Source organism: Anopheles funestus, chromosome 2RL (assembly GCF_943734845.2).
Source record: "Anopheles funestus chromosome 2RL, idAnoFuneDA-416_04, whole genome shotgun sequence".
Taxonomy (NCBI): domain Eukaryota; kingdom Metazoa; phylum Arthropoda; class Insecta; order Diptera; family Culicidae; genus Anopheles; species Anopheles funestus.
The window spans coordinates 52,417,782-52,430,427 of NC_064598.1; the positions used below are offsets into that span (position 1 = coordinate 52,417,782).

The 12,646-nt window shown below is 41.0% G+C and overlaps 1 protein-coding gene across 8 annotated transcripts in view; it reads right to left on the bottom strand.

The window, feature by feature from the left end:
* Window positions 1-12,646, bottom strand: part of LOC125760775 (uncharacterized) — a 122,155-nt gene that overhangs the window by 31,899 nt on the left and 77,610 nt on the right. For 6 of the 8 annotated variants that reach the window (XM_049421240.1, XM_049421241.1, XM_049421238.1 and 3 more), the window contains one exon: window positions 10,056-10,470. The gene's annotated coding sequence lies outside the window, so the exon portion shown is untranslated. Of the gene's footprint in view, window positions 1-552; window positions 865-8,041; window positions 9,442-10,055; window positions 10,471-12,646 lie in introns of those variants that run through there. The other 2 variants (XM_049421245.1, XM_049421244.1) reach the window with 2 other exon arrangements.

Below are 12,646 nucleotides of genomic sequence, written 5' to 3' on the forward strand. Positions count from 1 at the left end.
TAGCTGGCGCTTTGATTTTGTTACTGTGGCAACATCTACACCTGAATTATGGTTCACCAATTTTATGCCGGATTTATGCCCGAATCGACTCGATGGAAAGCAAACGCTACATGGGTTTATCAAATTTTCCCATATTTACGTACTCGGCAACCGTTAAGCTGATCTTCCGAAGCAACCCAACCCAGGGTCTGTACAGAGAAGGCCGTATTAAAGGTTTCAGACCGGATCCCAATGGTCGGTTTGTTTATATCGGCACGAGGGAAATAATGGAGAGGGGATTTCTCAATTGAATGAGGTACGTAACAGTAGCATAATAATATCTCTTTTCAAATGAAGCAGCATCATAAAACACACCGATCCGCTGTCATGGTAGTATTTTCCGATCCTTGCTGTACGAGTATCCTGAGCCGAAACAGCCCACCATTGGAGAATGTACTTGTTATTTCTGACTTGCTGCCGCCTTGCAGTGAATTGCTTTCGATCCATCCGAACACCTCCGTCCCAATGTCGACGTGCGAAGGCGGTAGAGGTGGGTGAGTACACTTAACTCACCTGGTTTACGATTTGCTTTCATCTCTTTCATCCAATTCCAGCTCTGACAAAGCACTCGTCAGGCACTCAACATGAGAGCGCCCGTTTGAAGATTCCTACTTTTTCCCAACATCACCAACCGTGAACGGTGGACTAAAATGAAATAAACCCGGATGCGAATAGAAAGGATATATGAGAGAAAAAAAAAACACTTTCAACCAAAGAACGATTGCTGGTTGTACCAACATCACTTGTAAAGTTTGGATAATAAACACAACCTAAATCGTTATACCTAGGCTGATGCTGATTTATTTTTTATAAAACAATTATAACAATTGTGATTTTCAAAAAGATAAAGCGTTTAAAAAAACATTTAAAAAATTGAACAAGCACTGCTAAAAGTACAATCTGATTGAAGAAGTAAAGTTTATCTATAAGGATTATTATTTTTATGCAAAAATGGAGGGAAATTTCTCAAAACTTTTGATTGTCTTTACTCATCCATTATAACGCCAATGACAATTCTTACGAATTTTTCATTAGTTTTCATTCTGGGTTTTCCACCGTTCGACACAAATGGAAAGTAGCAGAATCAATCAAAATATCATCACTTAAACACTCGCACTGTGCTTCCACTAAACCAATTACTACGACAAATTGAGTAAAAGTGCTTTTTATTCGCGTTCTTTCTCGAAACGAATCCTAAGACGAATGTCGCTGTGCTTTCCATCAACGAGAAACTCGATTGATATTTTATGACCGGCTCCGGCTCCGGTGGCAACTAATTTCACTCAGCCATTATTGCTGCCGAAAGTGGAAAGCAAGGAAGCGATTCACAAAACCACAACCGTCGGATGGAGAAATGTCGTGTCGGGTGAAGCAAAACTTTAACGACAAAGTGCCGAAAGAAACATTGAAGTAGGTTAGAGAAGTGGAACAGTGTTAAGTATGCAATCGTACCTATTGTAATAAATATTTTTTTTCTATTGAAGAACGCAATAAATTATGATGGGAAATGTTTATATTCAAAATTTCCGTTCAAAATGTGCGCATCTCAAACTGACACGGATATTACACGGATATAAAAATTTGTTAACGATCATTTAATTGTTTCTCCCGATATTTTATATACTGAAACTATACTGCTGAGGTTTGTGAATCTAAATTTTACTGCCTTTTATATCATATTTTGTATGATTGCACTTACATGCTACACTTGAGCAACATAACTCGAAAGGTTTTCATAAGTTTATTTGTTCGTTGCTCTAAAACAACAAGAACAAAATATCCGAACACTATTTTACCAACGAACAGATTTTAACAATGCCGAAAGCAAATAGTAGAAAATAAAAATACGAAAGTGAAATACGAAAAACAGACTCTGGCACAATTTTCATGCCCCAGTGCAACGTTGGCAAAATGCAAAAGAGAAATGTTAAATCCAATGTGCAGAAAACGGTTCAACGATGCATATGACGGCACCAAATGCATTCGACATCAAAATTTATATGAGCTCTATGAAACGGAAAGCTAAAAACTAATCGATATTTTTTATGTTATTTGCATGAATATCCATAACAGATTACTTTGGAATTTTATTTCATGCATAACTAACGACAGCAGTAGAATACCGTGTTAATGCTTAAATATATGAAGTGAAGGTTCAGAAATAAAAATAAACAATCATATTCATGAGTTTTAACGAACTTCAATGTGCAACTTTTTGATGAACAAATAAACAAATTTACTACATTCCCCAGATGTGGCCAAATGTCGATTCATGAATAAATTTATTTCTAACACAAAATTTTCTTCAAACTTCGACGAACGAACTTTTCACAACTGTCCTGCAAGCAGCTTAAGCAATAGTATCTTTTCACCAGCAGCGTAAATATATCTTAGTGCAACATAAGCCTGCCTCAAGCCCTTTCCTGTGGAAGCGCCAGCGGTTATAACCTCGTTCCGTTCCTGTCAAGAAGCACTTCTCGTCGGAAAAAGCCAACTCTCGAAAGGATTCCCCGGCTACTTGAAACCGATCGAAGTGCTCGTCACAGAAGTTCTTCGTGAGAGGACTTTTGCCAAGGTCGAGAACCCCACGAGGACTGCGGTTCTGATGGCCACACCACCACCAATCTTATCCATCGTCCCATGAATAATTCATATCACCGCAGCGCGGAAGACGTGTCGTGCGGGTTTGGGCGCGATCCGCCAGAAAAACGGTTATTAGGGATCAAGGCAGGGCTCCCAAAGGCAAAGAGTTGCTACCGGTTACGCTAATGAAGTATCCCTAACCATGGCCCAACAGTCCAACAACTTTCTCACAGGCTTACCGGTGACGTTTCGTACGCTCGTTATCACCCGAAACGAGAATGGCAAACCGGCAAACGCTCCTGCCAGGAGACGTCAAGCGCGACGAATTGATGGAGCAGAAACTTAGGCCCGTTTTCGTGTTTCGGTTTCCTCGACCGCTGTGGGTTCGTGATGTAGGTACATTACACCAAACCTACAGTCAAATGACCAGTTCGGGAATCAGTTATGCGTGACGTCGTATTCAGATGTCAATATTCTGGTACATCGTTTCAAAATTGCACAATATCTGCTAATGGAGCAGTCTAAGCTTTCACCGCACCACATTCTTTTTTGGATGGCTGATTAAATTATATTCCATTATGCTGCTGCGAGCAACTCAAACATTCCTCGCTTCAAAATGCTTTTACGAGTGCGATGTTCTAGATTTTGAAGTCCTTCATTATCAAGTAAGGCGCTCGTATTCTCCCCAAGCTGACACTACCAGTTAACAAATGCAAATCTCAAATTCGAATACAAAGCAGAATTCGATTTCATTGCATAGCAATGTCCAAAAACCAATTTGAATTTATCCGATCCTTCCTTAATTAAAACCTGACCTGGCACGTCAGTAATAACGCTCTTTACGTGGTGCTCTATACTTGACAGGCCTGGACGGGCCAACGTCGAATGGAATACTGACTAAGCTGCATTTTTTCCATTCAAACCACTACATGTCCATCGTTACATTCCCCGATTGGGCATGCAATGGGTCCGCATCGCACACTGCTTCCATTCAGTGCTGACAACCCAACCAGGACACTGCCGTTCGACAGGATGGAGTTTTATGAAACATAAATTTTTATGTGTTCCCTCGAGTCATTTCCCTTACATAAGAGCCTATCAGGGAAATTCTTCATGTGTACCACTATGGCCATTGCCTTTCATTGAACAATTTGTGCATGTTGCTGACCATCCTAAATGCGTCTCTCGCAATAAAGTTTTGAGAAAGGGACAAGCTACATTTAATAAGAGGATTTTATAAAATCGGAAACATACTTTAAAATGCTTAATGCAAAAGCTTAAATGAGATTATTTACATACTTGCTATAAGTGTAGTGGAAATATAAGTTGCAGCTTTATTAGTATTTATGGAAATTTATTGAAATTAAGGATTCAGTTCCAACAATTAAGAGCTTAACATATTGTGATGTAGTCTAAAAAAACGGGGACAGAAAATGTAACTCATATTATAATGTTGCGCCTGCAGGTATGCTTAATACTGTATTAAAAGCTTAAATGTCTACATTTGGTCGATGTGCTACAATATAATACCCCAAACTAGTTTACTGTTCTAAGCATGCATCATAATGGTTTTATCATACCTCGGGGCTAGCTCAGTAAACGTGGCTTATCTCGAATCGTTTTTTCTTCCCGTCCCGTCAAACCGGGCGCTACACCACACATTGCGACAAAAGCTTCATCATATTGCCATCACACAAGGACCACGCACGGAAATACGGTATCGGGCCATCCTTTTCACAACCAGCTAGGCGCCAACACCACTTAAAAAGGGTTCACTTTGCTATTCGCATATACTGCGACCGTGCGTGTGCGTGTATGAATAAACGAATGTAACAAAGCACCATGGGACACCCGGACGCCAAACTTGTCTACCGTTTGATGGTGACCGAATAAGAAAAATGTCCGGACAGAACCACCCTAGAAATGTATCATCTCATCTCACTAAGGAAACGGAACTTTTCAATATCAGCTTGTTCGGGTTGTCTTGAACCAGCTGAAGACTATAAATAAATACGATTCACACTGTCCGTACGAATATGGAATCGGTTTATCGATGCTTTTGATGGGGAAATTATTGAAAAACTTTTCCAAACCAAAACAGTCAACGAACTGTCCGGGCAAAACGAGGTGTGTCAATATACCTAGGAACTGTTTGTTAAACTTTGCTCGCTGGTGATGACAGTTATCCGTAGAAAATTTTCATCCTTGAACGGCGCTGGAATGTAATCCTTGCGAACTGCTTAACACTGTTATCACCGAAAGGATTCTTGGTTAAGGAGCAACTCCCTCCTGTTTTTTTTTACTTCTGTAGTGACATGTTCAATTTCTTGTGTGGATTTGTGCTTGCAATGTAATTGACATTCTCAGGAAAAAAGCATATCTTCCAGAAGGACATTTCCAAACGATTGAATAAAGCGTGAGTTCGCAACTCGACGCCCAACACTTCAGGGACGCGATTGAATTGAATGAAACGATGATGGTGAATTTTACCTGAATGTTTAACAGGGACGACCAGATAGAACCTGCTGCATCATTGACACACGTGAGCTTTGCTCGTGGAACGCTGGCCGCATGTATGGGAGCATGACAACGCTGGAAAGAAATGCTCCAGCAGCAAGGCAATGATACGTCTTCGCAGAAAATGCAATTTTAAACATCATCTATTTGGGGACAAACACATTCGCACTGCAATAAATATGTTCGCTCTCGCTTCGCTTTTTCTTAGTACGATGGAAGAGTGATTTTTTTCGTTTCTTTTTTTTGCAATATCCGTATGTAACGACTCTGTGTCATGCGTTACCACGGCTATCGTGCACTTTACGAGATGACTCCGAGATGACGCCTGTTTGCCTTGCCTGCAGACACGTTCCATTCCATTACCAATGTGCCCAACCAGCGGGAAAGATAAGCTTCCGGCGGCGTTCTGCCACTTCCTTCATCTCCATTCTCTTCGACCTCGAGCATGGGTTCTATAAAAATCGGCTCTTTGTGTACGCAGGATTTCCGGCAACGTATGTACCATAAACCATCATCAACTGAACTTACCACGCGCCGTTCGCTGGTTCGCTCACTAGCAGCAGCAGCAGCAGCAGCAGATCCATTCCTATGTTCGTTGTTCGCAAATTTCGTCCTGGCAATGCGATACGTTCCAATAAAAAAAAACATCATGTACACATGGAAAGGCAGAGATGGCACAGCAGGGGTAAAAGAAAACCGAATTCCACCATGACAAAAGTGTCCAAAATGTTGCGGAAGGTTCGGTTACGTTAGAAAGCTATCGTGTAACGTGCCTCCGGCGCTCATGTGCCCTCAACCGGTAAGACATGATGGCGGCACAAGTGCGTGGACTGAAAATGGAAGAAAATTGATATCCAGCGCGATCTCTACTTATCAGTGTTTATTGCGCCTAAGGACCTGGGCAAACAGCACACATTCGGCGGGTGTTGCGGACTAAAGCCAGCACATCTCCGATTCCACACCAAGACAGACGGTAGACCAAAATTGATGACCTCGCGTAAATATGGCCGGTCCGTTAATCACCAGTTCCAGGGATAAGAAACTTCTGGCCAACGCTAGATCCCGAAACATTTTCTGCGCCCTCGTATAGAAACGCCGTGATCTCGTATTTCCTTGAAACGAACTGACGCAAATGTGCTCAAAATGCGGCTCGGGAAAACTGCTCTCCGCATAAAAGAAAATCCAACTGATGCCTGAGCGACTGAGGTAAATTATTTCATTAAAATTATCACATTAATTTCTATAATATGATTACCATTCTTCCGTCCACGAATTTGGCACGTTGCGTAGGTACGTTTCCTTTTGTGGCAGTATTTTTAGCACCTTTGAAGCCATTCTCGTTTGAACATCGTTGATCAAATTAACTCCAAACTTAAGTGGGACGCAATTTCAACACACTCAAGAAGAAATTCTGCTGCTAAAAGGTAATGAGTTTGTGGACACCCCACTCGCAAACCGCTGCTGTTGGTGTAGAATTTTGAGGAAAATGTGCTCACATTGGTACTGAGCAAAAAGGTGCCGTCCCAAGCTGGGCATCCCTTGGTGATAATAAATGGTCAACTGAATGCTTCATTAGCTTGGGAAAATACTACCCAGGTAAACAACTCCCACAAACAACCAAAAAATTAATGGTCCTTGCTCCGGAATTCAACTCTACGTAGGGATATCAAACTGGTTCGTTCGTGTTATTTTTTTCCTTGTCTCACATCTCCTCATCAATATGCAAGAAGTCCCAAATTTACGCTACGATGGTCCTGCGATATATGGCAGCTTTCATATTTACGCTATTTTTTACCATTTCATATTGTTTTTTTACCGGATTTGTTATTGTTTCGAACACAAAACGCTCTCCGAAATGGTTTCCGGGTTCTATTTCCCTCAAAAAACCATTGCCTGGCCATGCTTACTCTGTTATGTCTGCATACCGTGTCCTGAACAATGGGGAAGTTTGTAATAATAGGTGACTTACGAACTGCCACAAAAGTCATTCATTGCCCTTTTTGGACCAATCGTGGGGACAGACATTTTGTTTGTCCATTCCAAAAATCAAACATTGGGAAGGACCAACATTATTTGCTGGGACTTATGGGTGTATCGACCCAAAAAGCAGAAGAAAAAGCCCACGTTTTTAATTTCGTTTATTTAACAAATTTGAACTTCCCTCGCTATTTTTTTACCGAGCCAATTGAACCGTTTGTTTCCGTTGTGGAAACTTCAATAAAAACTTATTTATGTAAGTTTATGATCAAATTACAATGTATTTACAACTTTTATCAAACAAACTTTGGATATCGATTTGGAACAACTTTTTAAGCTTATTAGTTGAATTGAACTCAGTTTTCACCTTCCTTACCATACCATCAAATTTGCCATTATCACAGTAAACTTTTAACTCAACTAACTAAAATAAGCATAAATATTCAGCCGAACCTTTTTTGTTCCATTTGGTAGATATTTCAGCAAAACACAACACTCCACACTTTTTCACATTAGCCCTCTCAACTTTCCACTTCTCTGATTTGTTCATCATTTGTGCGTTTCCTGCTGGAGGGAGTTACGAAATGAAAATGGTCTCGCGGGACTTGTAACGTCAAAATTACTGCAGCTTTTCCGCAGGACTGGTGCTCCGGAAGACAGTCGCCCTTCGGGTGCGATTTTTCCGCTTTGGTCGCGCGTGCTCTAACCAGAACCAACCGTTATCAGCTGAAGTGGCGCGGAAGGCGAATGTGTACGCAGCAAACAAAAAAAAAACAAACGGAACAAGAAAGAAAGTCTAAAGTGGTCCCAGGATGTTTTGTTCACCGGCAAAAGGGAAACGCGACCCCGTCAGCATCTGATAACGGAATGGCGCAAATGCGTTCGTGATGGTAGCAAAGAAGAGCAGGAATTTGTTTGTTCTTACAGCTTTCTCGCATCGAGGGCATCTGGGGTACAGGATTTTTTGTGCTTGCCTAGATGCCAATTCCAAACCAGTCAACCGGGGCCGCTTCGCAATCCAAACCGGATAGGTCCATCGAGAGAATTTTTTTTTGCTGTTCTTTGGAAAGAAAAGATTGTAGCAATAAGAAAATACCAGCATCAGAATGACTGTATTTTTTCCGCCACAGCAACCACACAGGGAAGAGGCCAAATTTGGTGCAAGATTGCCTGTTTCTTTTTATTTCATCTTACAAAAGTGAAAGAAATGCGACTCCATTCTCAACGCGATCTACTATCGGCTGCTCATCGTTTCGCTAAAGGGGAAAAGGTTCGAACTTCGAACCTTATTGCGATGCGTATAAAAAGGTGCTCTAAAATGATGCGTTCCAAGGTTTCGGGTGAAAGGTAACGTTGTACAAATAGTGAATCTAAGTGGATCAGTTTGCGGATGCTACAATCACAAAGGGGACCCTTTTTTAAGGCGACGATTTTACCCGCGGTGAAAGATAATCGAATTTTTCCGAGCTCCCATTCAAACTGATTTTCCATCGACCGTGCCCAATGGTAGTCGTGTCGATACGTGCTGGAATGTGATGCCGTAAGGATAGCAAAAGGATAGCGTAGAATGGCTTTACAATGTAAAAATTAACGTGAATACATTGGGCGGTATTTTTCCGTATATATTCTTGTGAAGGTTAACCAATCAGGTCGAATTAAATTCAATTCATTAGATACTCCATTGAATGGAGAAAATGTTCTGAAGTTTTAAACCCTAGCTCGTCTATTCTTGGAACTGACAGTTGGACAGTGGAGTTCAAAATCGTCCTAATACAATATCATCCTAAGTTTCATGTTGACTTGAATGTAAAATATTTTACGAACTGTTTTGTACGTTTACAAATGAAATGGAAAATTACACCTGTTTCCAGCTACGTTCAAATATCGTGCCATCTGCCTCAAACCGCATGCCGTCTGCTTCAAATCCCGTGCCATCACCTTCAAAAGCGTGCCACTACGGTCAAATCGTGTGCCACTACGTTCAAAATTGACAGCTGCTTGGATGCATGTTTGTTGTTTGTTGACAATTTGCCAATTTTTTACCCGTTTGATGAAAAATAGAGTCAAAATGCAATTAATCCATAGTTTATTCGTTTAGCTATCGAAAACCGATTAAAAACAATGCAATATTTGCGAATCATTTAGCAAAAGTGTTTGTTTTGTTTTGGTACGGCAATGCCTTCAGCTCGAGCTGTCAATTTTGAACGTAGTGGCACACGATTTGACCGTAGTGGCACGCTTTTGAAGGTGATGGCACGGGATTTGAAGCAGACGGCATGCGGTTTGAGACAGATGGCACGATATTTGAACGTAGCTGGAAACAGGTGTATATCAAGTTGCGATAATTCTTTATATGAGTTATTAACAATGTATATAGCATAACAATGTATATGCTTATATATAAAATACGCTTTTCAGAGTGAATTTTATGAATTATTTACGTAAAAACTGATATGATTCGTTCATGAGTGAGTTACAGAGCCCAAAAAGAATCATGATACTTTTCAAGAGTTAGTTATACGTGCTAAATGACTCTTTGTTCAGTGATATCACTCTTTCATTAATGAAATGACCTTTTCACGATTTTTCAAATATTTGTGATTTTAATTTCTTTGAATGAGTTACATTGCAAATTAATTATAATTATGAACAGATTGTAATGCATACTAAAAACACTTAAATTCTTATTTAAATGACCAATCGTTCGCATATCGTGACATCTATGACCATTTCAGCTGAGAAAACCCGTATCCTCAGTGCTTCAAAAACAGTGGAAAGTAAAGACCTACTTTTGTGACTGCAAAAAGATGTGACACTGATATCGTGGCGGAAAATGTAAGCCACAAAAATATCGCAAGAAAGTAGAGACCAAGGAGGAAAAAAATAAACCCATACCCTTGAAGTCAAACTACCGAACGAATGCCCAGAGCAACACTTACCTTCTGCTGCTGTATGCGCGGGTCTGCTAAGTGTTTTGCTTGGGACTAAGCCACACGCTAATATCTGTCGTATTGATTGGATTTTATTCCTTTCGTTTGTGATATGGTGGGGTCCGGCGGTAACTATTCCGCTGGTTCCGGATTGCCCGCGTAGTTCCGGAATCGGCGCGACGGTTTCGTTCGTTCGTTGGTTTTGTGGTCTCCCTGCTATGATGCCGCTAGTTTGTTTGATTTGCGTTTTTTTTTCTTATGTGTGTTGGGTTTTTTTTATATTCGCGCAGTTTGCGTTCCGGTACGATTTGTGCTTTCTTTTCCTATTTCATGGATTTTCTTCTGCCTTTTTCTCACCTCTTTTACACCACACTTCCAATTCACAACTTTCTTATCTGCAGCACTAGTTCACACGCAACACTAACTGGAAGGGAAAATAAGGGGAAAAGAACACAAATCATGTCGCGATAGCTCACAACGGGTAGGAAACTCTCACTTCACCGTTCAATATAGAGAAGTAGAAAAAAAAACATGCAAACGAAACATAAACACGAAAAGTGGAACCAAACGTGGTTTTACACATAAACGCACACACAAACACATACACACACAAACACATTGGTTAAATCCGGAACCAATTGATAAGCGTCCGCTCGTGGTTAAATGAGATGGAAACGAGTTTGTTTTTATCCGTTGTGCAGCGTTTTAAGCAGGTGATCTTCAGCCGTGTGGAATATTTTAATTTAAACCTCGCCCCCAATAGAAGCATGGTTGGGTTTATAATGCTATTGTTATTTTCTTTATAATATTTTATCTTCATCGGAATCTCTATCCGATGATTCGAAGCGTGAATAATTATGCTGCAAGCAACAAAAAAAGTTGCTTATCATGGAACAGTGAAGCCATGAAATTCACTTTTAAATCATAATCAATAATCAATTCATCGATTTTTGGGCTCCACGTGGTCTGGGAGATGCTTTTTTTGAGGAGCTTCTAGCTTCAGTAAGCCAAATTTGTCTTATTTTCCTTTTGTCCGTGGTTCAATTTTGCTTCAGATTTAATCCTCCTCGCGAGCTCCAACGTTAACTCGTTTGAAGGAATCTGGAATCTTTTTTCTCTCCCTCACAGACACACACACACGGATGGCTTCTTTCTAGCTGTATGAAACTCCCAGCATCCATCCATCATTATGGAAACACACTCTTGGAAGCCCTTTCTCTTTCGTTGTAAATTTTCATTTCATGTTTTCGGCTGCCTTCGCGATTGGGTTTTCGATTTCATTATTTCTGCAATTTCAGCAAACCCGCCACTGATACATCACAACCTCGTTTTGCTTCTTCTACAGTTTATTTATGCATCATCGTTCTTCGGTGCAAAGAGTGTTTCGTGTTTCGTGGTGTGTTTTTTTCTTTTGATGGAAAATTTTCCACTTTTTTCCGCCAGCTCTCCAATGTTTTGCTGCTTTTTTCCGTGGTTTACATTTTGGTTTTAAATTTTTGGCTTTACCAAACTGATCAATATTCCATCTGCAGGCAACCGGAATGGAAGGAGGAAGGAGGGGCGAAGGAAGGCAGGCCGGCACACTCTTAACTTTGCATAACGAAATGCCGATGGCTTAGAAAGATACGGCACTAGCGGTGTGAAACAAAAAGCGGCGAAAATGGCCTCACCCGTGATACCGGTGCAGATGAGCACCGATAATGATAGCGGAGACGGTTCGATGATGATCAACCTTTAACGAGGCCACGTGCTTTGGTGGGGTGGGGGGTTGCTTTTTTACGCAGCTTCATGGCGCTGCTCATCGTTTGGCCGATGGTTTGCCGATAGGATATCGGTACCATAATGATGATTACACTTTGCTGATTAAGAAGGAAAAAATCCCTCTATCAAAAACCTCAAACCAAACGGATTCATCTCGCTGTTTTCAAGTGTTCGAACACAACCTTGCCTCGCGGTCATCTCACCATCCCCGTGGAAAAACCGATGGGGCGTTCCATGGAGGGAGTGCGGGAGGGGGAGGTTATGATTTGAAAGCAAATGAGTCTGCATGTTGCGAAGCGTTCGAAGAAATTGCACCCAATCAAGCGCAAAAGAAAGTGAAAGAGTCGCCCGCGTAGTCCGCAGTGGTTCGACCATGTTGGCGCATCTAATGGGCATTAGTAAAAGTGTTTGTAAGTGAGCAGAACCGATGCTGGGCTTACGGAGTGGAAAATCAGCAGTTGTATCGATATGTAGGAAGCGCATTACGATGCTGATGCAAGATGAACCGAATGAATCGCAGCCCAATCAAGCCTTTTGATGTGTTGAGCTTTGATGAAAATGAAATGTTTATTTTAATTATAGCGCATAGTTTGCGCTCCATACGCATGCTCTGTTTGAAGTGAGATGTGAGATATAAATAACACATTATAATTGGAAAATTAATTTTGCTACTTCACACCACGAAATATACCAATGAAATGTTGCCTTCGAGAGCGCATATTGTCACTATTTTTGTCTTTTTATTTCATAAAGACCATCCAGGCCAAATTGATTGGCCACCAAGCCAAAAATTCTCCACTGATAGAATGCACGAATTTACAGTTTGCCGCAATCTGCGG